Source organism: Hippocampus comes, unplaced genomic scaffold (assembly GCF_001891065.2).
Source record: "Hippocampus comes isolate QL1 unplaced genomic scaffold, H_comes_QL1_v1.1 scaffold37, whole genome shotgun sequence".
NCBI classification, from domain to species: domain Eukaryota; kingdom Metazoa; phylum Chordata; class Actinopteri; order Syngnathiformes; family Syngnathidae; genus Hippocampus; species Hippocampus comes.
In genome coordinates this window covers 487,329-514,044 of record NW_017805535.1, presented here as the reverse complement: position 1 = coordinate 514,044, position 26,716 = coordinate 487,329, and the positions used below count along the sequence as shown (strand labels likewise).

Genomic DNA, 26,716 nt, shown 5'->3' with positions numbered 1-26,716 from the left:
TGACTGAGAAGGACAAAGACTGGGCAGATGAACTGAACCGTTTTTTCAACCGGTTCCACCAGATGTCTGTCCCTCCCCCAACAACCATGTCCCTCCCCCAACAACCAGCAACCCCTGCAGCTGCACCCATTCTCACAGTGGACTTCCCCTCCCCCCTCTCCTCTTACGACCAACTTCCAACAACACAGTCTGTCTCCTGGTTCCTGCCTGTCTGTCACGACAGCGCAGGTGAGGAACCTACTGAGGAAGATGAATGTGAGGAAGGCAGCAGGTCCCGACAAGATCAGTTCCCGGCTCCTCAGAACCTGCTCCGACCAGCTGTGGGACATTGTCCAGCACATGTTCAACCTGAGCCTGAAGCTGGGCAGAGTTCCACAGCTGTGGAAAACTTCGTGCCTGGTCCCAGTGCCCAAGAACCCCCACCCGAAGGAGCTCAACAGCTACAAACCAGTGGCGCTGACGTCTCACCTGATGAAGACGCTGGAGAGACTCGTCCTCGCCTACCTGCATCCGCTGGTGAGCTCATCACTGGACCCGCTACAATTTGCCTCCCAGCGCGGCATCGGTGTGGAGGACGCCATCATATACCTCCTCCACTCGGCGCTGTTACACCTGGAGAATGCTGGGAGCACTGTTAGGATCATGTTCTTTGCTTTCTCCAGTGACATCAACACCATCCAGCCCAACCGACTGGAGGACAAGCTGCGGCACGCCAGAGTGGACCACCACTTCACATCATGGATTACAGATTACCTCACAAACCGGCCACAGTATGTGAGGGCACAAAGCTGTGAGTCGGACAGGCTTCTCTGCAGCACTGGGGCACCGCAGGGGACTGTCCTGGCTCCATTTCTGTTCACCCTCTACACCTCGGACTTCAGATACATCACTCCAACTTGCCACCTTCAGAAGTTCTCTGACGACTCTGCGATTGTAGGCCTCATTACAGAGGGAGACGATCGGGAGTTCAAGGGACTGACGAAGGACTTCATGGACTGGTGCCAGCAGAATCGCCTCCAGATCAACCCCGGAAAACTAAGGTGTTGGTTGTGGATTTCTGCAGGAAACAGTCCTCAATTGCACTGATGAACATCCAAGGTACGGACATAGAGAGGGTGCCCTCCTACAAGTACCTGGGTGTTCTTCTCAACAATAAACTTGACTGGTCTACCAACACGGACGCCCTGATCAGGAAGGAATAGAGCCGCCTCTTCCTACTCAGGAAACTGAGGTCTTTTGGGGTTCAGGGGTCACTCCTTTAGACCTTCTATAACTCGGTGGTGGCTTCAGCCATCCATTATGGCATTGTCTGCTGGTCAGGCAGCATCTCGGCCCGGGACAGAAAGAGACTGGAGTGACTGGTCAGAAGGGCCAGTTCTGTCCTGGGCTGCTCCCTGGACACTCTGGAGGAGGTGGGCAACAGGAGGATGCTAGCTAAGCTAAAAGCTATGATGGACAGTCCCTCCCACCCCGTCCAGCCCGGCCTGACAGCACTGGGTAGCTCCTTCAGCCAGAGACTGTTAGACCCGCACTGCAAGAAGGAGAGATACCGCTGCTCGTTCCTACCGACTGCTGTTAGGCTGCTGAATAAACATGCGTGAAAACCTGTAATCATTGTGAATAGCACAGGCACCTTATGCTTCCTATATGCAGTTGCATATATGCTTATATCTATATCTTATATTTATATTGCATTCTATAGTGTGTACAGTTCTTTTTCTGAAACATTTATTTATTTTGTGCATGCAACACTTTTATTTTTTTCTTTTCTACCCACCCCCCTCCCCCGAGCCCCCCCAATTTTGCTGCTGTAGACTGCAAATTTCCCCAGCGTGGGACAAATAAAAGTTATCTTATCTGATCTAAAAAAACAATCACAGATCATGGGTCAGATGGGGAGCATATGGGGAAATTGGCAAAGAGAAATCCCTGCTCAATATTCCTTATTAATGCAGTGGAGGAAAATGAAATTTTGGACATAGTAAAAAAGTGTAAAAACAATCTACATATTTTAATGATGTAGACATGTCATTGGTTAAACAGGACAATGAAGGCTTCTCTAAGCCGTACACTTACATATGCAACTTATCATTCTGAATTGGTTAATTTCCAATCCAAACCAACAAACTCATTATCAATAAAATTGTCGTCTGCCCCTAAATCTACCATCATTTGAGCGAAGACCGAGTTGTTGGGGGAGCAGACAGTGGCAGGCAAGTTAATTCAATGCGAAAATTCACAAAAGGTCTTAGTGTCACTCACCCTAATGCTGCGTTCTATGGTCCTAAGAGGGCTCTTCGGTAGAAGTGAGCACTAATTGATGAAGTGCCTGGGCCTTCCAAAATAGATGCAAAGACGCTGTGCGATGTGTTCCTCCAGGGAGAGGTGGGTTCTGCCGAGTTGCATGGCTTCTTCTTCAGTGAGAGCAGATGTCTCAGGGCTTCTGAAAGGCTGGGCGACCAGTCAAGGAGCAACACTGCGAGGGGAGGAAGGGCGATCAGGTGTGACACTCCAAGGACATTCCCTGATACGATTGTCAATCCGAATCACCAATGAGATTAACTGCTTGAGAGACTCAGGCTCATCCCGAGTAGACAGCTGATCATGAAGCTCCTCTGAAAGTCCACCAACGAAAGCTGTTTTTTTGTCCACCGTCATTCCATCCACTTTCAGAGGCTAAGATCCTGAACTTCATGGCAGAATCTGCAGCTGATTGCGTACTCTGACATAATGACAGTGGCCGTTTGCCTGAAGACTCATGAAGGGCTGATCAAAGACTGAATGCATCTCCTCAGAAAAAAAAAGCAAATGATTCCAATGTTTTTGACTTTGACTCCCACAAGGAATTGGCCCACCTCCCTGCTCTTCCCCGAAGCAAATTAATGACATTGGCCAACTTGGTGCGATTGTCTGAATATGCACTAGGTTGTTGGTCAAAAACCAAGGAACAGTCCAATAGGAATCTCCCATGTCCACTGAATAATGTTCAGGTGATGGGATGTTGGGTTCCTGGTGACAAGACACAGCAGTAGTTAACTCATTCAGTACCAGCCAATGCTAGACCAAGTCTGAAAAGATGTTTAAAAACGTCTTTGGGAGTGAATGAGTTAATTAGTAGATCATTCCCTGATTGGAGGTGTGAGGCTGGGCTGGAGTAGGTGATGAAATCCATGGTGGACCATTGGATGTCAACTTGCCGGCAATTGAGTTGATGTTAGTGCAAAGGTTTAGAATAGACTCCATAACCTCCTGAAGGAACTCCTTGTGTCTGCCGAGCAGTGCTCATGGCTTGGAGAATTTTGTCATCTGAGTCTGCTAGGTCCATGACTGGTCTGCACGTACTGTCACGTGAGGAGCATAATTTGGATCCAGAAGCAGACAGGAGACGAAAATGGCGAAGTAAATATCTTTTTATGCAAAATTTCCAAGTAAAAAACAGAGAGCAGGATTGGACGCAGCAGGGCATAGAAGGCTTTACATTCTGATACGTAACTGAGTAACACAAGTTTATATCGAGAAACACAAGCCTAGCCCTGTGTGACGGGACCAAATAAAGGACCAAGGCAACAAACAACATCAAGGACACAAATAGCCAAACTCTGTCACAGTCACAACAGAACGCCCTCCAGGACTCCACTCCAGCCAGAGCCGAAACAAAAACAAAGACAGAGCAAAACCATGACAAAAGGATGCCATGAGTGTTTTGATAGCATAACAATCTAGACTGTAAAAACTGCTGTGGGTGGTTGGGTATGTATCCTTTGGTTCTTTAAAAGAAGTCACTATTGATTTTACACTTTCCTAAAAAGGGATCAGTTGTCTTGTGTTCATCATTCATTTCTTTATCAGGTTTTCTTAGAGGCACATCGAACAAATAAGAATGTGTTGTTAAAATATGATATCTAGTAAATACTGTGCAGTATGTTTTAAAAGACTGCTTTTGAAGAATACATTCTCTTTCCTATTTTTTTACGTTTATTAAAGTGAGTCACGACAATTTGAAAATGCAAGCCTGGTGTGACAACAGCGGTCAACTTGTTTACTATATTGTGTTTAATTCAACGAGTAATGTCAAAGACAATTTTAGCCTGAATTTGATACACCTTGACCCTATGATAGTTCAGTTTTAAAAAGTGTGAATTCTGTTGGTAGCTGGACCATAATGACAGCACACGTCTGCGGGCAGATCTATTACAAACATTGTGATTGTGTGGGGCAGTCTTAGTCGAGGCTTTAGCGAAGCAAAGGGCAGACAAAGGGCTAGAATCCAAGAATCTGTCAGAAATTAAGGCTGCCTCTGGCTACTTTCCACTTTAAGGACGTCTGACGTTTGGTATTTGCTGTGAAAGCTTTTGTCTACACAATAAAAGGCTGAATAGACCCCAGAGGCCTTTTCTGTGTTCTTGTCTGCCTTCCTTGTCCTTTCATTTGTACACGTCGACATTGTCATGGCAGTTTTCTTGCTTTCTCTTCTCTTGTGGATCTCATTCAGACACAATTTCTTTTTCTTTACAGCATCCTGATATTGTGCTGGGAGGGTTACCATTCAATTACCAAGCATCTTAACTGAATTCAAGATACAAGCACATCTGTGAAATAAAACATACGGTGCAGCTGTTGCAATGACTATGTCATGTAGAATATTACTCATTTAATTTTCCTTAACATTTATTTTGTGAATGCAAACACTTTTTTCTTCTTTGTTCTTTCTACCCACAATATTGCTGCTGTAGACTGTAAATTTCCCCAGTGTGGGACGAATAAAGGATGATCTTATCTTATCTTAAAGCAACTGGACTTTATTTTCCATCCAACCATTATTCAAGCTGCTTTATCTTCATGAGGGTCGCTTGCGTGCTGGATCCTATCCCAGCTGTCTTTGGGCAGCCTACACAAAGGGAGTGGGGCTGTTCAGCAGGCTGAGGGCCGTCGTAGGAAGACCGGGGCTTGTGACGGCCTGGGCGAGCCATTGAGGAGCGACGCGAGGGGTTCCCGGTGAAAAGGTGAAGCAGCATTGGGTAAGACGATCACTCCCTGATTGGAGAAAGAGGGATGGTTAGGAGCAGGTGGTGAACTCTGTGCTCATGTCTGTCTGTGTTTGTTTTTGTTTCAGCTCCAGCTGTACAGAGAGCGTTACCATCCAGCCTGTTTCCTATCATCATCATGCCTTGTATGCCTTGGCCTCCAATTTCGGTCACTGTTCGTCGGATTATTGAGCTTGGTTACTGTTTATTCTTGATGCTAAGTGTTATTTTCTTGACCTCTCAATCTTGTTCATAGTTGTTTTTGCTCTCTTAATTTCTTGTTTTGTAAGCATTATCTTTATTTAGTGATTTGATGTTCTTGTTTTTTTCGTTTAAATTGCACTGTTGTCATTTCATTTGTATTCCCTGTGTTACTATAACCTTGCCTTTTGCGAGCGCCTTTTGTTGAGTTCTCTTTTTTCCCTGGATTCTTATGACCAGCGATTTCTGTTTTGGACTTGGGTTTTGTGTTTTTGAACAATAAGCATTTTAATTCTTCATATTTTGTCTCTGTCTGAATTTCTGGCATCCAAAACATTTTTCGGTTTGTTGTTGAACTTGTCATCTGTGGCTTGAGGGATTGTGTCAAGAGTTTGATGGGTCCTTGATGTCATGATTCTGTTTGTGCCCAACAGGTGGCACTGTAGGGCTCCCCCTGCAGCTGCACACCTGTTGGCCGTTATGTATAAAAGGACTCCCGCCCGACCACTCATTGTCGGATCATTGTTGCTGTTTGTTTGCTACTGTCATGTCCCTGTCAGGTTGTTGTAATTTTTTGCTTCAGTCTTGGTTTTTGTTTGCTACTTTGGATTATTTTTGTTTTCATGACTTTGTTTGTTCTGGATTTAGTTTCTGTGTTTTAATACAGCTCATCAAGTTCACCCTGCTCCTCCCTCCTGCCTGCTTTTTGGGGTCCTCCACCACCACGCAACGTGACACTTGACTGGTCAGTACGTACTGTCACGTCCATCGATCCATTTTCCGATTCACTTTATCCGCACAAGGGTCGCGGGGAGTGTTGGAACCTATACCAGCCGTCTTCGGGCGGTAACCGGGGGACACCCTGAACCGGTCGCCAGCCAATCGCAGGGCACACAGAGACGAACAACCATCCGCGCTCACACGCACACCTAGGGACAATCTAGAGTGTTCAATCAGCCTTCCATGCATGTTTTTTGAATGTGGGAGCAAACCGGAGTACCCGGAGATAACTCAGGCTGGATGCAGAAGACAAGAAAGAGAGCAGAAGAAGAGTTGACGTGCTGACATGCCACTGAGTAACTTGAGCTTTTATACTGTGAGACATTGGGCCGATATGACAGAATGTCAAGAGTTTTTCTCGGACAAAGTTAAAGAAATGACTCGGCAGAATGAAAGTGACATACCAAAAGTACCACAGCATAAAGGCCCACAGCAATTTACAAGGTAACGGAAACATCTAAAATCAACAATTCACAACAGAAAGCCCATTATTGACAAGGTCCACGTGGAAAGCAAACCAGAAAAAGTTGTTGCTCAAGAACTTGGCTGTTCTCAGAGTTCAGTGTTCAAACACATTATAGCAAGGTTGAGTGGAAGGAAAAAATAGAAAAAGATGCACAATAAATATGGATTGCTGCAGCCTTGATTGGGATTGACAAGGAAAATCCATTCCATAAATTTGTGAATTTCAAAGGGAGTGGACTGTTCCTCCTTGAACGAAGGAGCAGATAGTTGTCCTGTTCTCCTACGGTCGCTGCACATCTCCTGTTGCACTGGCCTGTTGCTTGGTATCTCCTCCAAGCTTTTGATATTACCGTGCCGAGAGACACATTAAACCTTCTTGCCACAGCGCGCATTGATGCATCATCTTAGCTGAGCTTCACAACATGAGCAACTTCAGTGGTTTGCGAATACATCCTCATGCAATCTCAAGTGGTAAGGGCATTAGCATAATTGGAAAAAAAAATCTCAATCAGCTAGAAAGGATGTGGACAGGGAAATAGTCTGGAATTACTATCACCTGCAGAGCCATTCGTTTATTGGGGTTGTACCTCGAATTGCCTCACATGACCACCTGCTGTTTGCTCCATTTGCAAAAGAGCAGTGTTGCTTCGAACTGTTTGATAACAGGCTGATATCCCCAAAATGTGTTGGGCTTTGAAATACATAAGAGTGATTATGTTCATCCATGATCCAAGCCGCTTTGCCTCACGAGGGTTGTGAGTGTGCCATCTTCGGATAGTATGCGGGGTATACCCTGAACTGGTTGCCAGCCAGCTGCAGGGCAGACAAAGACAAACAACCATTCGCATTTCACAAATCGTACTTAAGAACAATATAGAGTGTGCAATTCACCTACCATTAATGTTTTGGAATGTGGGAGAAAACCCACGCAGGCATAGTTAGAACATGCAAACTCTACACAGATGACCCGGGATCGAACCCATGACATCTATACTGTGAGGAGGATGTGCTAATCAATCGATTACCGTCATATCTCGATATAATTTATTTTAAAATGGAACCATTTGTTTCTGTTCGAATCAGTGCATTCATCTTTTACATCAAAACTGATTTTCCGATTCAAATCATTTTTTGTTCCACCCCTAAAAATGATTTTAATTAATACAGTAATTTTTCATTTTCAAACTGCATAATGTTTCAATGTTTTGCATTCACTACAATTCGTTTTTTAGGAATAAAACCTCTGTGTCGTTTTTGCGCAACTGCATTTTAATGTTGCGGTGCTAAATATTTGGTGGGACTTGATGTAAAATGTAAAAACAAAAAAACACACAGTTGGACATCATGTATTCATCAAGGGGTGTTTAATCAGGTGAGTTTGCAAAGTATGACCTTATTGCAAATGTTGCATTGAGGTAACTGGCCATTTATTTTAAAGCATTTGTTAAGACACTTTCCTTTGCATACGGAATGGCACATGCATTTGTAATAAAATATAAAATATTCGGTCGAACAGATTTTCGATTGATATTGGTCATGTGTCTATCACTGTACATTCCGATATTGATTTAGCCCTACTTCTGACCCCAACTGTATGTTGAATATTACAGGTTCTTCTTCTGTGGATAGTCTGACCAAAATATTCACGTAAATAGGAAATAACTATGAACTGTCAACACGGATCACAATTAGATTGGTTCAGTGGTTATTTTGATCCAATCTACACTGGAGATGATGATGATGATCAACCTCATCACTAAAATGCATTCTTTTTTTTTTCCATCCCTGCTGGTTTAATCTTCAAGCAAATACCGTATTGGCCTGAATATAAGACGGTGTTTTTTGCATTGAAATAAGACTGAAAAAGTGGGGGTTGTCTTATATTCGGGGTCTAGACGTTATACCCATTCACGACGCTAGATGGCGCCAGATATCATTGAAGCGAATGCTGAACTTGACTCCCCAGGCCAAAGTGAGCCCCTGTCACGAAGAATAAAAATAAAAATAGCGGTAGCACGAAGAAGAAAAATATAAAATAGCGGTAAGAAAGAAAAGAGAAGAAAATAATCGAAGAGATAACAGAAAATGGAGAAATGTAGCGACAATCTGGAGTAAAGTGGGTCGAAGATCGGCCAGGTTAACCGGCAGCTGAGGAGAAGTTATGATGTAATTTACATTTCAAAAACCAGAAGCCATTCATTTACGAATGTGATTGCACTTTAGTTTACATATTTAAATGTTCAGATATTCGATTTTAATGAGGCAAAATAACATTCTTTTTCTCTCAAATATATTATTATAATCATTTGTTTCAGATGTACTGTAATTATTTTCTGTAGAAAAATTAACTTGGTGTTCAAAAAGTCTTTTTTCAAACTTGAGTCTTGAAAAAGAGGGGATCGTCTTATAATCAGGGCCGTCTTATATTCGGGCCAATATGGTACTGTACAGTATTAAACAAAAATCATTTCCTGTGGCAGTATTCACATCACCTTAAATTAGGCCTTTCTTCTCCAGTCTCCTGAGTTGAAGCCCCAAAAGTGTGAGGGTAAGAAAGGAATTTAGAGCTGAAGGCAAAGACAGCAGGAGGAGTGCATGTCAGGAACAGAATAAAGGAAGGAAAGACTTACAGGCAAGCACTGTGTCTGCCGGCCACATCTCAATGATGAGGTGTGAGGATTAGCTGTATCTGAAGCAACACCCCCGCTATGTTCTCCAAATATGTATTATCTCCCCTCACAACCTCCATCCTCATCCGTTTGGCATTGAAGGAATCGCTCATATGCCATGTTGTCAGGGCTGAGAGAAGGAGAAAGTCCATCACACTGTTGGCCTCACTTCATTATCTGGAGCAGGTGGCATACGGCCATGAGGACAAAATAGGTATGCTTTTTCGTAGCTGGTGATGATGTATGTGTCTGACTATGCAATACCGAGTCAAGTACACAAACAGTTTGTGATTTGATACATCATGTTGCAAACGTAGGGCGTGGGGCGGCACGGTGGTCAACTGGTTAGCACGTCAGCCTCATAGTGGAGAGGTACAAGGTTAAATTCTCCGGCCTTCCTCCTGTGGAGTTTGCAAGTTCTCCCTGTGCCTGCGTGGGTTTTCTCCAGGTACTCCGGTTTCCTCCCACATTCCAAAAACATGCATGGCAGGTTAATGCAACATTCTGAATTGGTGTGAGTGTGAGCGCGGATGGTTGTTTGTCTTTGTGTGCCCTGCGATTGGCTGGCAACCAGGTTGGGGTGTCCCCCGCCTACTGCTCAGAGACAGCCGGGATAAGCTCCAGCACGCCCCGCGACCCTCATTAGGATAAGTAGATCAGAAAATAGATGAATGGATGGATAAAAGGCCCTCAGATCAATTCAAAATGTCTCCCTTTTGTCCTTTAACACATACGTAATTCTTTCTTGTGGAAGAGTTGCTGACAGAGTTGCGGCCTATCCACTGGTCCAACGTTCGTCTGTGACACTTCTTCCGGGAAAGTGTTACGCATTTTTGACATAGAGCAAATCTAGGTGAAAAAGTATCTGTTTGGTTAGAAGATTAATTTTGTCTTTCAGGTTAGGGACCAAATAAAAACATCTCAGGGTCCGTTGGTACATTCATTCATTCATTCATTTTCCGAACGGGGATGCTGGAGCCTATCCCAGCTGTCTTCGGGCAGCAGGCGGGGGACACCCTGAATCGGTTGCCAGCCAATCGCAGGGCACACAGAGACGAACAACCATCCACACTCACATTCACACCTAGGGACAATTTAGAGTGCTCAAACAGCCTGCCATGCATGTTTTTGGAATGTGGGAGGAAACCGGAGAACCCGGAGAAAACCCACGCAGGCCCGGGGAGAACATGCAAACTCCACACAGGGAGGCCGGAGCTGGAATTGAACCTGGTACCTTAGCACCGTGAAGTCGACGTGCTAACCACTGGACCACCGGGCCGCCCTCCGTTGGTACAGATTCAAGAATAATCCTTTCCATCAATCATTCATGTTTTTTCTGACAGTGACATACACAGTACAACATATCACTCTTCTTGTTCGGTACAAAAAACGGGACAATAAAGGAAAAAAAAATATCAGGTGCCAAAAAATTTTTCTTTCATGAAATTGAAGTTGTAGCTCCTGGAATCTCATAAGCACCTCAAGATCAGGTCGACAGAGAACACCTACTTTGCCTAGCATGAACTGTTGGTTACACCAAATTGGACTGAAAATAGATGAATTATTCGGAACATACAGAAAGATCTTGACATTTTACCACACTCATCTTATTTTGAAGAGGTCGATTTCTTTGTACTTTTAAACACGTTTCTAATCAAATCTGAATATAATTATGAATGGAGTGTTCATTTCAACCCTGGCGATTCCATTTCTACCTATTCCGGTACATCTGCACTTGCAAAATAGTAAACCATCATGGATCTTCGCTGCACCGCCCAATAGGGCAATTGTAAATTCGGGCACCTTAAACCCCCACGGTCATACCATACGTCAGATATAATAAGAATAATCAAAGTCTAGGTCGTCCATTTCGCCATATAAACTTTATCAACAGCTTCCTAAATTGTATAAAAAAACGAGGAGTTGGAGTGGAACATTTTGGAATACATAAAGGAATTTGGCTAGTACTGTACATGAATTGTAATCATATTAATTTTCCCAATCGCGATATTGTTCATGGTATCCATCTAGCAATGGAGTCTTTCATTTCTGTCACGATGCAATTATACTTATTGCTTCTACAACCTGATTAAGGCCTGGCAAAATTTGTAGTTTTAAATAATCTAATTGCATGACATCATCAAATTGTAATGCCTCAGGTGATTGGTTTCATCCTGTCATCAATGTTTAGTTAGAAGATTTGTAGATTTGTAATTTGGTCATCCAAAATATCACCAAGCGAAGTAATTTCTACTCGATACAAGTCTAAGGATTCGTTTAACATTGATAGGAGCATGATGATATCGTCAGCAAATAGTGTGGTTTGGTGTTCCGTAGCGCTGACAGTTATCACCGCAAGATGAGGGTGAGAGCGCACTGCAATTGCCGGTGGCTCAATGGCCAATACAAACAACAACGGTGAGAGCGGACAGCCTTGTCTACAACCTCTTCGGGGGGCGAATTATCTAAGTGCCAATGTCCCGAATCAAATATCCCTTTCAGCTGTGACTTGACCATTCTGAATCACATATTCATTGTATTGAATCAGGAATTCTCATGAGTAAAAGATAGTATCTGAAAATGTTACTGTAAATTATAAATAATTGCCGATGAATCAATCATAACATCTCATAATTATCACTCGATATAATGTAAATATGTCACTTCGGGACTGTGATTTTTACATTTCCTGTTTGTCTAGTACAATTTTGCAACTAATCTACCAGTCACGGTAATTTGGGGCACTGCATTTTCAGTAATTAAAAATACGGTTGGGCGGCTCGGTGGGCGACTGGTTAACGCGTTGGCCTCACAGTGCAGAGGTGCAGGGTTCGATTCGGGCTCCGGCCTTGCTGTGTGGAGTTTGCCTGTTCTCCCTGTGCCTGCGCGGGTTTTCTCCGGATACTCCAGGTTTCCTCCCACATTCCAAAAACATGAGTGACAGGTTAATGGAACACTCTAAATTGTCCCTTGGTGTGAGTGTGAGTGTGAATGGTTGTTTGTCTATGTGTGCCCTGCGATTGGCTGGCAACCAGTTCAGGGGGTCCCCTGCCTGCTGCCCGAAGACAGCTGGTATAGGCTCCACCATGGCCCACGACCCTTGTTAGGAGAAGCGGATCAGAAAATGCATAGATGGATGAAAACTACTGTTGTCATGATAGTATTTTCATTCCATCAACTGATCATTATAGATGAGTTTCAATGTTTGCAAACATTGCCTCCAAGATGCGCGCATCTTAATGACGTCACTGTTGTTTGCAAAGACGAGCATTCTTAATTGTCTCCTCAGTCCAATTCTCACGTCGTCAAGCTTGTAACCATAACTTTCGCCGTTTTTTCTGAAAGGGGTGTTTACCAGCAGGAATTCTATACAAGACTAGATCTCTGTGTGTGTTCTTTCCATTCTGACAATCCACGGCCTGAGGGTATTACGACTCACAAGCGTGTGTTTTCTGCCTCCAAGATGCGCGCGCAGCCAGACTTAATGTATGCATACATCACATGAAACTGATCTATAGAAGCTAATACATTTTATGTATAAATGTTGTGTAGTATTCATTGTATATCAAATTGGCGACTGGATTTAGAAAAGTCAATTAAAAAAACATAGGCAGAGTAATGTGGAACGCAGTGTACACTGTCAAGTTTCAACAGTAGTGTGAGTGCTTGATGCTTGATTCTCACCACCACTCACACATTTATTGACACAATGTCAATTGTCATTGTTCCCTCTGTCCCATCAGTCAATCGGTTGCATAATACCGATGCCTAGTCACGTAAACAAAATACACGAGTCCAGATTTTCCTTGGAAATGACCCACAAAATCTGACAGCATCTTTTTTCAACTGTTTTTTGTCCATACATATTGTCTGGTTACCAATGGAAAATTGAAATTCTTTTTTAAAAACTTTTTGTAATTACAGTGTACAGAGTGCTTATACTCCACACATGAACACTACTGTAGTTTACAACGTAACATCGTGATGAGTGATAATAATAACAACAACAGCTGTTAACAACCCGTCTATCGGTGTGTGTTCAGGCTCACTGTGAGTTCCTGTGACATTACCGCACACAGTGTGCTTTGAAGACAGTCGATCAAAATGGATTTGGAGGCCAGTCATGCCACAGAGTGGTAGTTGTGTTTGGCCCAGGTTTTAATTTCGGCCGATATATTTTCATTGTGTCTCTTTCATACTGCGTTCGTGCGTGCGCAGAGATTTAGAAAGCATCAGAAATATGTATCAATGAGTGGTTGGGCGATCTGGGAAGGTTGATATTGAATCTGGTCGAGTGGTTTGAGTCCAGAGAGTTGCTGTTGCATCATTGTTATGAACATGTGGTGATTTCATGTACTGTATAGAGATACCCGATGATCAGCTGATTGTCTGCGCCGATATTTGGCATTTTGGCAACTATCGACATTGGTCTTTTTAAAAATGTTGACGGTGATAAGGGATCAATTGTGTTAACTTCAGGGAACTCTCCATTTTATGTTTAACTTTATATGAGATTCTGCTGACCCTCCCAACTCCAGACACCTTTGATTTTGTTTGATAAGAAAACAAAGATAAGTTAAACGTTTCAGTTATTTAGAAATTTTGAAAAACTAATGTTGAAGAATGACCTCCATGGGAGAGGTAAGCACTATTACAGCCAGAGATAATTCTTTCTTTGTATGTTTTCATTTTCAAGCTTTTCTTTTTTTTATATGAACTGAATCTGTGTTGGGATATCTTGTGTGGGCACATTTTGACCTGATTGGTTGGCAACCAGTCCAGAGTGTACCCTGCTTGTCACCCAAAGTGACTCCAAACAGTCCCTTGCAATGTGACTCGGCTGGGCAGTAGGGTGGCATCCTCGCACCCTCTATCGACAAGCTACCACTGTAAAACAAGAAACAACACCTTTGGTTATCAAACATCAGAGACCTCCTCAGCATCTTTATCATGATCCAATTAGCATACAATGGAAGAAAATTCTGAGATTTAGTTGCGACAACAGATGGATAGACGGCACTCGGAAAAAATGAAAAAGCTGCTGTCAGTTTCTTTAGGATGGATCTCATCTCATGAATATGACTGAAGAGATAAGTTGTCATTTGTAGCAGAGAATCACTATGAATCAATTAATGTACGTGTAAATTTGTGCCCCAACCATTTTACTTGTTTGCTGTAGATCGCTTTTGGAGTGCACATGAATTTTGATGGACACACTGAGAGATTGGAGGGATTGAGTTTGTGGCTGCCAAATTACTATTGCCTTTTGCTGTAGAGTGGTCCACACCTTGTGGTTTCCTGATTGACTCTCAGCGTTCACCAAAAGCCTCCACATAGAGAGAAAATACTGAGTGACTTCATATTCAATTGCACAAATCCCAGTTACAATGAAGTTGGGACATCCATCCACCCATCCATTTTCTAATCTGCTTATCCTCACAAGGAGCATCGACGCTGTCTTCGAGCAGTCCACCCTGAACTGGTGGCCAGCCAATCGCAGGGCACACAGAGACATACAAACCATCCGCACTCACACTCACACCTAGGGACAATTTAGACTTAGAGTGTTCTATTAACCTGCCATGCATGTTTTTTGGAATGTGGGAGGAAACCGGAGTACCCGGAGAAAACCCATCTTTATTTATTGGCAGATTCTGTTTATTTCAACTTGCTCAGTAGCAGGCCCCGAGTACCAGAGCCATTGAGGCCCAGATGTACCACACCAGACAAGACCCAAGGTGTAGGTTGTGCAAAGAGGCACCTGAGACGATCGAACTGCAGGGTGTAAGATGCTGGCCGGGGAAAGCCTACATGGAACGCCATAACCAGGTGGCTAGCATAGTCTACCGAAACATCTGTGCGGAGTATGGACTGGAAACCCCAAGGTCAAAATGGGAAACACCTCCAAAGGTGGTGGAAAATGACGGAGCGAAGATCCTGTGGGACTTCCAGATACAGACTGACAAGATGGTAATGGCGAACCAACCGGATGTCGTGATCATAGATAAATGGCAGAGGAAAGCCGTTGTAGTGGATGTAGCGGTCCCAAGTGATGGAAACATCAGAAAGAAGGAACACGAGAAACTCGAGAAATACCAAGGGCTCAGAGAGGAGCTGGAGAGAGCCTGGAAGTTAAAGGTGACAGTCGTGCCTGTGGTGGTCGGAGCACTCGGGGCAGTGACCCCCAAACTGGATGAGTGGTTGCAACAGATCCCGGGAACAACATCGGACATCTCAGTCCAGAAAAGCGCAGTGCTGGGAACAGCAAGGATACTGCGCAGAATTCCTCAAGCTTCCTGGCCTGTGGTAGAGGACCCGAGCTGAATGGGGAGGGGACGGACACCACCTGAGGGGTGAGACGAGGATTTTTTTTTTTTTAATATAAAGTAATCCCTCGCTATAACAAGGTTGCCAAATTTACCTTTGCAAATTTTTGGTTTATGGTTTCATTGTATCAGTGGTGGATGCTGGTCTGTCAAGGAGGGGAAGCTCAATTTCAGCCTACATCATAAAATGTGTCTGTTTATTTATACGTGAATTCTACTTTCCATTCCTTTTCAAAAAAACTAAAAAGGATGCCTTCACCATACGATCGGTGATTGGCTCATTTTGCTGTCAATCAAAAAGAGATTCAGCCTCAGACAGATCATCCAATCATCATGCAGAAAAGCTCAGCGTCCGGGCCAGCTGATACGTCTGATGAGCGGGACAAAACCAGCATTTATCCAATGACTCGTCTCGTTTCAATGCATTGGGACAACCTACACTGAACTCTCTAGACGCCCAGTGTCCGCGCGGTCGACGCTCAGCGTCCACACAGTTTAAAGCACAGTGAAGCTGCGGGAATGAATGAGCAGAGAGTCGCGTCATAACCAGTATTAAGAAGCTGATTCGGAACAAAAGTTGAGTGCGTTGTAGTGCATATTTAGTCAATGACATGTCCACACAATTGTACGTACACACATATATTTGATCACTTACTTTTTGACATTTTAGGGGAAGCTGGGCTCCCCTTGCAGTCTTAGAGCAATCGCCTCTGCACTTTATATATATTGTTCAGTATTGTATATCCATCCATCCATTTTCCGAACCGCTTAATCCTCACTAGGGTCGCGGGGGGAGCTGGAGCCTATCCCAGCCGTCATCGGGCAGTAGGCAAGGGACACCCTGAACCAGTTGCCAGCCAATCGACAAACAAACACACGCGCGCCCCCACACACACACACACACACACACACACACACACACACACACACACACACACACACACACACACACACACCCAGGGACAATTTAGTGTGTTCAACCAGCCAGCCATGCATGTTTTTGGAACGTGGGAGGAAACCGGAGCACCCGGAGAAAACCCACACAGGCCCGGGGAGAACATGCAAACTCCACACAGGGAGGCCGGAGCTGGAATTGAACCCGGTACCTCTGCACTGTGAAGTCGACGTACTAACCACTGGACTACCGGGCCGCAGTATTGTATATAATAACTGTAAAAAATAAAGCTGACTATCAAGTACCAAGTACAACTTTATTGTCAAATGTGCTGTATGTTTCACATACAGCACATTTGAAATTTCGTCCCTGTCACATTTTTTTGCTTTTTTAAAATAAATTCCTACTTCACGGATTTCACTTATCACGGGTTCTTTTTGGAACGTAACCCCCGCGGTAAACGAGGGATTACTGTGTATATATTTATCGCTCTCACTGAAATGCATTTCCAAACATTTTGCTTTTAAGGCTCTCTTCGTCAAAAAGGTTCCCGACCCCTGCTCTAACCCGATAACATGATAAGCTGTCCACTGTCGTAACCGCTGTCCCTGAAAGGTTTAATATACCACACTTGAAATTAAATGTCCTTTTATCTGCTCCTTGAAAGCAAAATAATATGAGAATGACACATACCTGGCCAAGGAGCAGTTGAATAGCTAGTTGTCCAATATTTGGTCCCTTAAAAAGGGAGAAGCATATTTAAAATGTGTTGTAATTCCTACATCTATCTATCTATCTATCTATCTATCTATCTATCGATCTATCTATCTATCTATCTATCTATCTATCTATCTATCTATCTATACACACACACACACACACACACACACATTCAGACAGATATAGTCGGATAGTCTTAACAATAGCGGAGGCAATAGGAAAAATAACAAAAATAAACCAGACAATCCACAGAATTATCATGAGTGATAATAATTGAAATACAGTGAAGTTCACTGTTAATGCTATAACTCATATTATAAAATACCAAATGTCTACACGTGACTATTTACTGTGGATGTGATTAGTACTTGAGTCATAAATTTAGCTGAGCGTAAACACTATGCTCTTTCACACTGAGTTGCTCCACCAACGACTCGTCATTCAAATCGACATATTTATATAATTAACCTTCAGCGGGTGCTTTTTTAGAAATGTCAGTAGAATAAAATCCAAACAAAGCAAATATGATGTTCGTAGGGTTGTGTAAACACGTCGAGAGCGCCAGGATCCTATTATGGCATTCTGAACGATGCAATATGGAAACTCCCATAAATTACCGATGCCGTCGTTCTCCAGATAAATTTCCACTCTCCAATCATTTAACGACAGCTACCAAAACACGGTCAGGTCCTTTCACGGTTGCATCAAACAAGACAAAAAATGCTCTCGTGCCTGCAGGCTGTTGCGCGTTGGTGCGTCTGTGTGGGTGTGCTTATGTCTGTGAGCTGATACTCAGTAACACCGTGTCAGAATTGCTTGTGCCGAACACGACATTGCGCCTCTCATTTGAAAGAACATTCTCTTATTTTTGACGGTATGCGTTAAAATGTATTTCTCAATTTTGGAGCTTGCGTTCATCCGCCAACTCGCAACTGCGGTGTTCAGTGCTTTAGGCAAGGAGATGAACGCAAATATGTCACCAGGCAACACTCACTCAAAAACTGCGTTCCCTTCGCCTCAGCTCCATCATTTTGCCTTCGTCTCTTTCAGTTCTATTTCTCCCTTCGCCCGTTGTGCTCTGGCATTCATTTGGCTGCATTACCGCTGAAGCCACGTGTTCTCTGTTTATCATCAAAAAGAGGAGGGAGACAGATAGGCAACGTCTCTTCTCTCTCTCTCTCTCTCTCTCTCTCTCTCTCTCTCTCTCTCTCTCTCTCTCTCTCTCCCCGAGTGCATCCGTTGCTCAGACAGACCCACACACCCCCAGTTACATACATTCTTTCAATCCTCAGCAGCCTGCGGAAGATACACTCGACAAGACTAAAATCACAGAATCTACCGATCAGAGAAAATCCTCGCAACACCACAGGTACCGTAAAGCGTTGTCTCTTCACCATACGAAATTAGCTTCAATTGATTTCCATTCATGAAGGTATACTATCTGAAATGATATATAAGGTGAACGTGGAGCTGTGGTTCTCTTGTATGTATATGATTGAGGACAACAGGAGGAGGGTGTAAAAATGAGGACGGGAATTATCTTTTTTTTTTTTTTTTTTTTTTCAAATCAGGACGTGTGAAAATTGCTGCTGCTTTTTGTAACCCGGACTCCTGCCACAGCACCAGATAAACACCTCTCAATGCCAGATTGCGTTGGCATGAATAGGGTGTTGACAGTGAATTTATTGAACTAGGGAGCACCCTAGTGCACCATTTAGAGCCCACAGCTGGCCATTATACATAAAAAAACGCTTATAATGTGAAACAATCTGTAGTAAGAAATGTAAGACAGTTCAAATTGCTAGCTTATGTAAAGCTCTTTCCACTGAAATGTCACACTGATTCTATTGGCATATAATTTACATGATTAAAAATGGGTTGAGTCATACGGAGAGAAGAATGAATGTATGTTGGATATTTTCATATTTGCATAATCGGCCCGCTGCTTGTACAGTTTCAGTTTTTGTAGTTCATTTCACCAAAAAGCTTGTATAATATTCGGAAAGGCATGGAAGATGTGAGAGAGCCATGTTTTTTTTCCACGCACATCCAGAACCTTTTTCTATTTTGCAGCTCACCAGAAAATCATTTTCAATTCTATGCTGGCTGCACTTCTGTTACGTGAAATTGTCACTGAAGTTGAGGCCGTCATCTCATTACAGATCCTTTTTTTTTTTTTTTTGAGCTTGAAGTTTATATATAGATTCATAAAGACTAATACCCTTCTGTTTCTGCTCCAACACAAAGCTTCATGGAGCCAGTGAGTGATTACAGTCCACCACTGTTCTCCATCCACCATGTACAGAGACTAGACTAGTGACTCTTGTGTTTACCATAGCATTTAACAACCATTTTAAACAGAATGTGGAAAAGTTGGCATGTTACAACAGACAACAGTACTATGCAAAAAAAAAAAAAAAACTTGATACCGCCAGTGATTGTTGGTGACCATATGACAATACATAACCAGAATAATCACTTAGTAGAGAATGCACGATGCACGATGGACCTGTTTGTTTTTCCATTTCTTCACTACAGTATGTAGAGTTATCAGACTGTTTGCCTGGCTCTTCGGATGATCAACAGACAGGCCTCACCACAGTTCCATTGGGGAAAAAAAACATTTTATTCCTATTCAAGATTGTAGTTATTTTTTTATAAATTGTAAACTTCAATAGAAAATCCATGCATAGCAAAAATTGTAATTGTGGTTTAAGATCTTGGACCAGGCGATTGGTTAGCACGTCCGCGTCACAGTGCAAAGGTGCAGCATAGTTAAGCAGAAGGAGAAGAGGCAGAGAAGGTCTCCTACTGAGATGCAGGAATCTGTTCCTAAAAGTGCAGAGAAAATAACATGCCTGTGTTGCTACTCTGCGTGTGTTAATGTAATTATAAACCGTCTTTGACGGTTTATAATTACCGTAAATCTCTGCTAATTTCCGTAAGCCCATCTGTGACTTTCTGTATGTTATGATGGCATTAAGATGGTTCGGTTGTCCATTTTGTCTGTTTACATACACAATGCTTAATTCCTTTTGTCGTATGTTCTGTTAGGATGCATTGCTCCCCTGTGTATGTTATAAAGTAATGGGTGTTTGAAGTTGTTTGTAACGACCGACACACTTATGCTAATTTCTGTTAGCCTGTCTCAGGTGTTTTGCGTTATTATGTCACCATTAAGCGAAAGATGAAATGATATTGTGGCTGGTTCAACATTTTGGTGTTTCAACGTAGAATATTGAATTCTGTTTTAATTGTCAGTTTTACAGTAAACTTCAACAGGAAGCAAATAAGCATGCGTTGCCTTGGTTATGGACAATTAGGCAAGCGAGAGAGTTTTCTTTTTATTTCGTGAAAGTGATGTTATGTCTGGAATCTATCAACCATGATAGGTTTCACTGTATCGTATGTTTTTGGAATGTGAGAGGAGGCAGGATAATCTACTGTATAAATTCTTATTTCTGTAACCAATTTACTTCCCTCCTATTATGTTGACATCATGTGATACCACATAGTCTTTGACTATTTCATCAAATATTTTTTTTCAATTTTTGGTGGTGTTTTATTAAAATCCTTCCTCACTAATTAGTCACTGAAAAGTAATTGCCAGGGAGGATTTTTTTTTCTGAGTTGATTATAATCGAATTGCGTTGGAAAGCAAGCACACCCACATACCGTGGAGCCACTTAGCCCCTTGCACTTACACATTTTTCTAGTCAGTCAACAGTTTGGGTTGCGGGAAGGAAAAGTTTCTTTGCTTACTCAGTATTGATGGGAGGGACAGTGTAACACACGTATCCATACGTGTTAGCATTACTTACATATTATTGGTGGTTTTGACGCTTTGTTCAGAGTTAGTTTTGTTTAGAAACAACTCATGCTGCTACTTGAAGCCCACTTTCAGCTCCCACCTTCACCCCTCCTCCACTGCATGGCATTTGGAACAGCTGAACAATGGAGGTTGGCAGCGAGTGAGCTGCTTGGAAAAGTAGTGATATTAACGTGTTTAGCATGGTGATAAAGTCCCTCTGTGTTAGATGCCACTTAACACGACCTCCACTCACCTCTAACTAGTTTTACGACATGATGTGTTTTCTGATACGATGATTACATGACACTCATTGGACCAACTTGAGTCCAATATATCTTGCCTCTCCCGTTGCCCGGGATCTGGATTGCTGTTCCCAAACAAGGCTGGTTGCATGGGTCTGCAGAAGTTCATGCATACAGATGATCATGGAAGGCACTCTATCTAACTACATTATTACAGGGATATTTCACATATACAGTGAAACTCCTCTACAACGAAACCTACATGGGCGAAAATACCCCTTAGTGTGAAAAAAATCTTTATGCATTAACACCATTCCCACTTTCCTGCCCCCCATACAACGAAAAAAAACCCTGTTGCGTTATATGAAATCTTTTTCTCTGCTCTTGCCTCGCGACGAGATTCACTGCAACAAAGTCTAATCCAACAGCGACCTCTATTGCTTCGTTCGGAAATGGCAACAGCAACCACCACACTGGTTTACACATGCGCAGTAGACCAGGAAGTATTTGTTATTGTTAGTTTCAGACGCAGCAAGAACGTTGCATTGCTAAAATGGCTACAAAACGGACCTTTGGATTTCAAGCAGTTAAGACAAGAAGAGCTCTGACGTTGGAAGAGAGGGTAAAAGTGATCAAAATGAAAGACGGAGGAAGCAAAATAAAAGACATTGTCCAAGAAATTGATGTAAGAGAAAGTGATTGCTGATCGTAAATTTCGCAATTTCTTCCCCTTTTTTTCCTTCTACACTGACTATATGAAGTGTCAAATAAGTGTATGCTCATACTTCTGCACTATTGGAATAAAAATAAAGAGTACACATACGTTTTTGTGTGTGTGTGTGTGTGTGTGTGTGTGTGTATGTGTGTGTGTGTGTTTACATCTGAGATCGAATTTGCTACAGTGAATAACCCCCTGTTGTGAAAAATTTCTTGCTGCAAACATGATTTCGATGTAGAGGAGTTTCACTGTGTATGTCATTTGCAGCAGTCAAAGGTTAATATTTTGTCTGTAACTTCATTATTTTTCATGTACATTTAATAACTGAAAACATGATTGTAAAAAGAATACAGCTGCCGCCATGTTCATTAAACACGTTACTTGGTAACCGACACGTGCAAAAGTTGGACGGGACTACACAACAATATGAATACACGCACTTGTAGCTTCACCGAAGCATCTAGACCAGGCATGTCGAGCTTCGGGCCTGGAGGGCCGCTGTCCTGCCAGCTCTCCCGGCTGCAACAGACCTGATTCATGATCAGCTCATCAGCCAGCTCGGAAGCAGCATGAGAACGATCCTGATTATTTGAATTGTGTGTTGTTGAGATGGAAAACAGACAGGACAAGGGCCCTTGAGGACCGAATTTGGACACCCCTAATCTAGAGCGTTAATCCTCAAAGAATGAAGTCATATAGTTTCCAGCCAACATGAGGGAATAAGTCTCCTGAGTGAAATTCCATTCTAATGGACGGATGGCCTTTTGCTGGATTACAATACACTTTGGAGAACGAGTAGGCCAGGAAGTGCGACAGACAGCGCCATGTCAGCCATGTCGTTTGTTCGCTACCCACACGTGAACAATGTTGTAATTAATAAGTGGTCCTACCTTACCTGCATGAAGATCAGAGTGCTGTTTTGTTCCGCTGTCTCAGTGTCTTAAATTACGAGCGCGGACTCCGCTTGCATTATGGACATAACAGCCACAATGCCGCCCATGCAGCAGATCCTCCCTCGGGCAGTTAAACTCAATCTCCCAATTTCTGCTCAAAAATAAATTCTAGAAATACTTGGCACGGCATTTGCTTTTAATGTCAACTGCATGGCATTGTCCTCTCTCAAGCTGCATCCAAGTCCTCTTTGCTGAAATATTCACTGCACATGCGTGCATGCCTGCCTGTTCTTGCGCACACAGAAGCTAGACAAAACTTACGCAAGTACACTTTTTGTAAAAATTGTGGAATAACATGTGAGCATGCACCTTTTTTGCTGTTTCTGGTCGACCGCCTGCAAATTTTTGCTGAGCATAATGGCATCGTTATTCTTTGTGTCCTTTTTGTTGTCCAATGTGTGTCTGCTGTTTTACAGGATATGACACACACGTTATTTCTCGTTGGACTCAATATGGACGCACCCGTGTGTTGAAAATGTTGCCATAAAAGTGAAATTTATCAATATCGAGGTTTATTTGATCAACTCTTAAGGTGATTAATAACTACAAATCAAGCCACGCATAAAATGAACGAAGCCTTCCTTTTGTCTTAATAAAACATGACTCACACTTCACAACACAGTGCCATATGTTTTTTTTTTTTCGAGCAGTTTGCATTATTGTATTATTTTCCCCATTGTGTCAATTTATCAGCACAGTAATAGTTGCCCATCCTGCATTCATTCTGCTGGGAAGTAAATAATGAAAAAATGCTGATAAATCACTTCACAATTCCTCATGGTTACACAGGAATCATGCAGAGGGCAAAACGAGGACAAAAAAAAAATACAACAATCTATTTTTGAACAGTTCTAAAGCTACAACAGACACTGGAACAGATCATTGAAATAAGACTGGGAGGAAAGCCAGAACCAAATACAAAATTCCTGCTTGGTAGCAACCTACACAAGTCATGATTGTAGCCAGGACATTTTTTTTTCTCCGAGATCCAGAGAGGCCCTCTGGAGGGTCCTAAGGGGGCAGCCATGTGTTTAAATATTGACTTCTTTCCTCATTTATCCCAAGACAACTATATAGCTATGGCAATAGTTTCATTTTCTTCTCTCGTGCATTTAATGCCACAGTGTATACTTGCACTTGTCAGCCGTTGGGACTGGTATAGATAAAAACAAATAAATAAGACTATCCATTACATAATCTGGATTTGTTCGTGATTTTATCCGAACTTTTTTTTTTCTTTTCAAGCATCAAGCGAGATTCTTCTAGTATGGGGGCGGGGGTGCTCTTAAACTTTACATGAATACTTTTATATAGTAAAAGCATAGATAATGGTGGCATGTTCTCCTAACTTGGGGGTCGGCAACACGCGGCTCTCGAGCCGCATGCGGCTCTTTAGTGTCCCCCAGTGGCTCCCTAGAGCTTTTTCAAAAATGTTTGAAAATGGAAAAAGATGGGAGGGAAATATATATTTTTTGTTTTAATATGGTTTCTGTCAGAGGACAAACATGACACAAACATTATTAACGTTTTCCGATGCTGTAAAAATGTGTTGAATAAATATTAAATGTCAACATTTCTTCAACAAATATTTGCGTGATAGCCTGCGACACACCTTTCTATTAGCAGGGCTGGATGTCAGTCAGGCCTGCTCTAGGCCTTGTCTGGTCAGAATCAGTTGATGGGCTCGTAAACAATGTCCATCGCACCAGCCAGCACACACCAGACAGCATTCATCATGGAGTGACCACAAGTCGTGTGAGAACTTTTATATAGTTGCATTTCGATGAATCATTGTGTTCCATAATAAATCATTCTGAGACTATGATCGATTCCCATTGTATTTGGAATAAAAAATTTATCAATGGTATTAGAGATGTTTTGATTTTGTGATTTAAATTGTAAAAACAGGAACTATATTCAACTACTGGAATAATCACATTAAAGCTATGAAACACACTTAAAGAAAACAACTGCAATTACATTATGTGGTAAAATGCTCCCTCATTTTTTTCAACATTACATTACATAATGTCACATTTTTTAAAAATTAATACCTTAAACCGAGGGCAACTTTGCCGAAAACGCCTGTGGAAAGGTGCACCCAAAGTCAATTTTTAGCTATTCTTGAACCATTTGGAGTATCAGCATAGTTTTGGTCACTTTTTGAAATACATGTATTCAAAATGTCACATTATGAATATTTCTCCCATACAGTAAGAATTTGTGTAAGCGCTCCTGTCTCGGAACTATGGATGTTTGAAAACAGAAGAAAAAGGCATTCGCGACTTATGTTCGTCTAATTTTCTTTTCACAATATCTGCCTTGAAAATGGATTTAGAATGTTGATTAGGACTTGAAAACACTACAGGATCAAAGAAAGTCTCCCCAAGCTTCGGTTCAAATTTGACAATTGTAACATGTAGGGTACCATTCAAATCTCCAGAAACTCAGCTTTTAAAAGATGTATAACATGTTCACACATGACGACGTGCATCAGCGATTTGTTTTGACAGATGATGGATGTCCCTGAAAAGGGATGTCCTAACTTTAAGGGTTTAATAACTATCGCACCAGTGTAAAGACATGTTAACAACTGTAAATCATAAGGGTAGCACGGTCGGAATAAAGGAATAAAGAAACAATGTGAATATCTTGTCAGGAAGGACAAGTACATTTAATCACAAGAAAATATAAAATAACACTATGAATTAGAAACTTAACTAGTACTTCCAACAACAAACTGCATGGAAAAGAACAGAGAATGACATGAGCCTAAAGAGAATTGCACTTGGTAGGCGAGTTGTGATCAAAACAAATAATCCGACATTGGGTTTTCGGCATGGCAGAACTTCATTAATCCACTGACCCCAACGTGTCAGGTGTGCCGCTGGAGGGGACATCCTCCCCTCCAGCTGGAGCTGAAAACAAACACCAACCGATCAAAACCATGACATGCGTGGGCTTTTCCTGGGCAATTCGGTTTGCTCCCACATTCCCAAAACATGCATGGCAAGATAATGGAACCCTCCAAATCAGGGGTCCCCAAACATATTTCTGTGAGGGCCAAATAACTTTTCCCTTCTCTGACAGGGGCCAGGGTCAGTTTGCAACAAAGAGTGTGACGATCTCGCAGAGGTATTTAAACATAAATATTTATGTTTCCAAAAAGCCACACATAAAATATTAACCCTTTCTGGGATCATGACAGGAAAAAAAAAATCAAGAAATAAACATATCAATTGAATCAATTTTTGGCTTACCCAATCTTTTCGCCATTATTCCATTTTATTTGACAGGCGTATGTCCAGGATTTTTATTTTTTTTTTGATGGAAGGGTTTGAGATAGGGCACAGACTGTAGAAGGGCGTAATGGAATAGAATGTTTCGTCCTATGTATGTACAAGTCTCGATGACGTGGCCAGACTGAACAAAAAAAGATAATGCAGCTCTGGAATTTTTCAGGGGGCCGGGAAAAATGCGAAGGCAGGCGTCGTACCTGGCCCGCGGGCCGTAGTTTGGGGATCGCTGCTCTAACTCGTCCCTAAGTGTGATTGTGAGCGTGAACGGTTGTTTGTCTATGTGTACCCTGCGATTGGTTGGCAACCAGTTCAGGATGTACCCTGCCTACTGAGTGATCACAGCTGGGATAGGCTCCAGCACGCGCACGACCCTTGTGAGGATAAGCGGATTAGAAAATGGATGGATGGATGGACGTAAATCATAAAATCAATGAAGCACCTTTGATAACAAGTGATTACATCAGTAGCCTAGCCATGAATCATTTCTCTTCATTATCCTTCAAGTCCACTGGAGCAAATTTGACATTGTTTTACATTTCTCAGTGCAAAATGACATGACCTGGTTGTGACATTAAAAAAAATTGTGTATTGTGTAATATATATATATATATAT

General features: G+C 42.3%; 1 protein-coding gene and 1 long non-coding RNA gene across 3 annotated transcripts in view; one reads left to right on the top strand and one right to left on the bottom strand.

Moving 5' to 3' along the window:
* Positions 1 to 3,111: 3,111 nt before the first annotated feature.
* On the bottom strand, positions 3,112 to 18,249 carry LOC109520732 (uncharacterized). The gene is made up of 3 exons (XR_002169230.1): positions 18,075 to 18,249; positions 17,054 to 17,098; positions 3,112 to 3,341 (listed from the first exon to the last, which is right to left on the bottom strand). It is a non-coding gene; the product is annotated as an uncharacterized LOC109520732 (long non-coding RNA).
* Positions 18,250 to 18,358: 109 nt separating this feature from the next.
* The window catches only part of ndrg4 (NDRG family member 4), a 55,363-nt gene continuing 47,005 nt past the window's right edge, over positions 18,359 to 26,716 (top strand). The window contains exon 1 of one of the 2 annotated variants that reach the window (XM_019878145.1): positions 18,359 to 18,449. The gene's annotated coding sequence lies outside the window, so the exon portion shown is untranslated. The remainder of the gene's footprint in view (positions 18,450 to 26,716) is intronic. The other variant, XM_019878146.1, reaches the window with a different exon arrangement.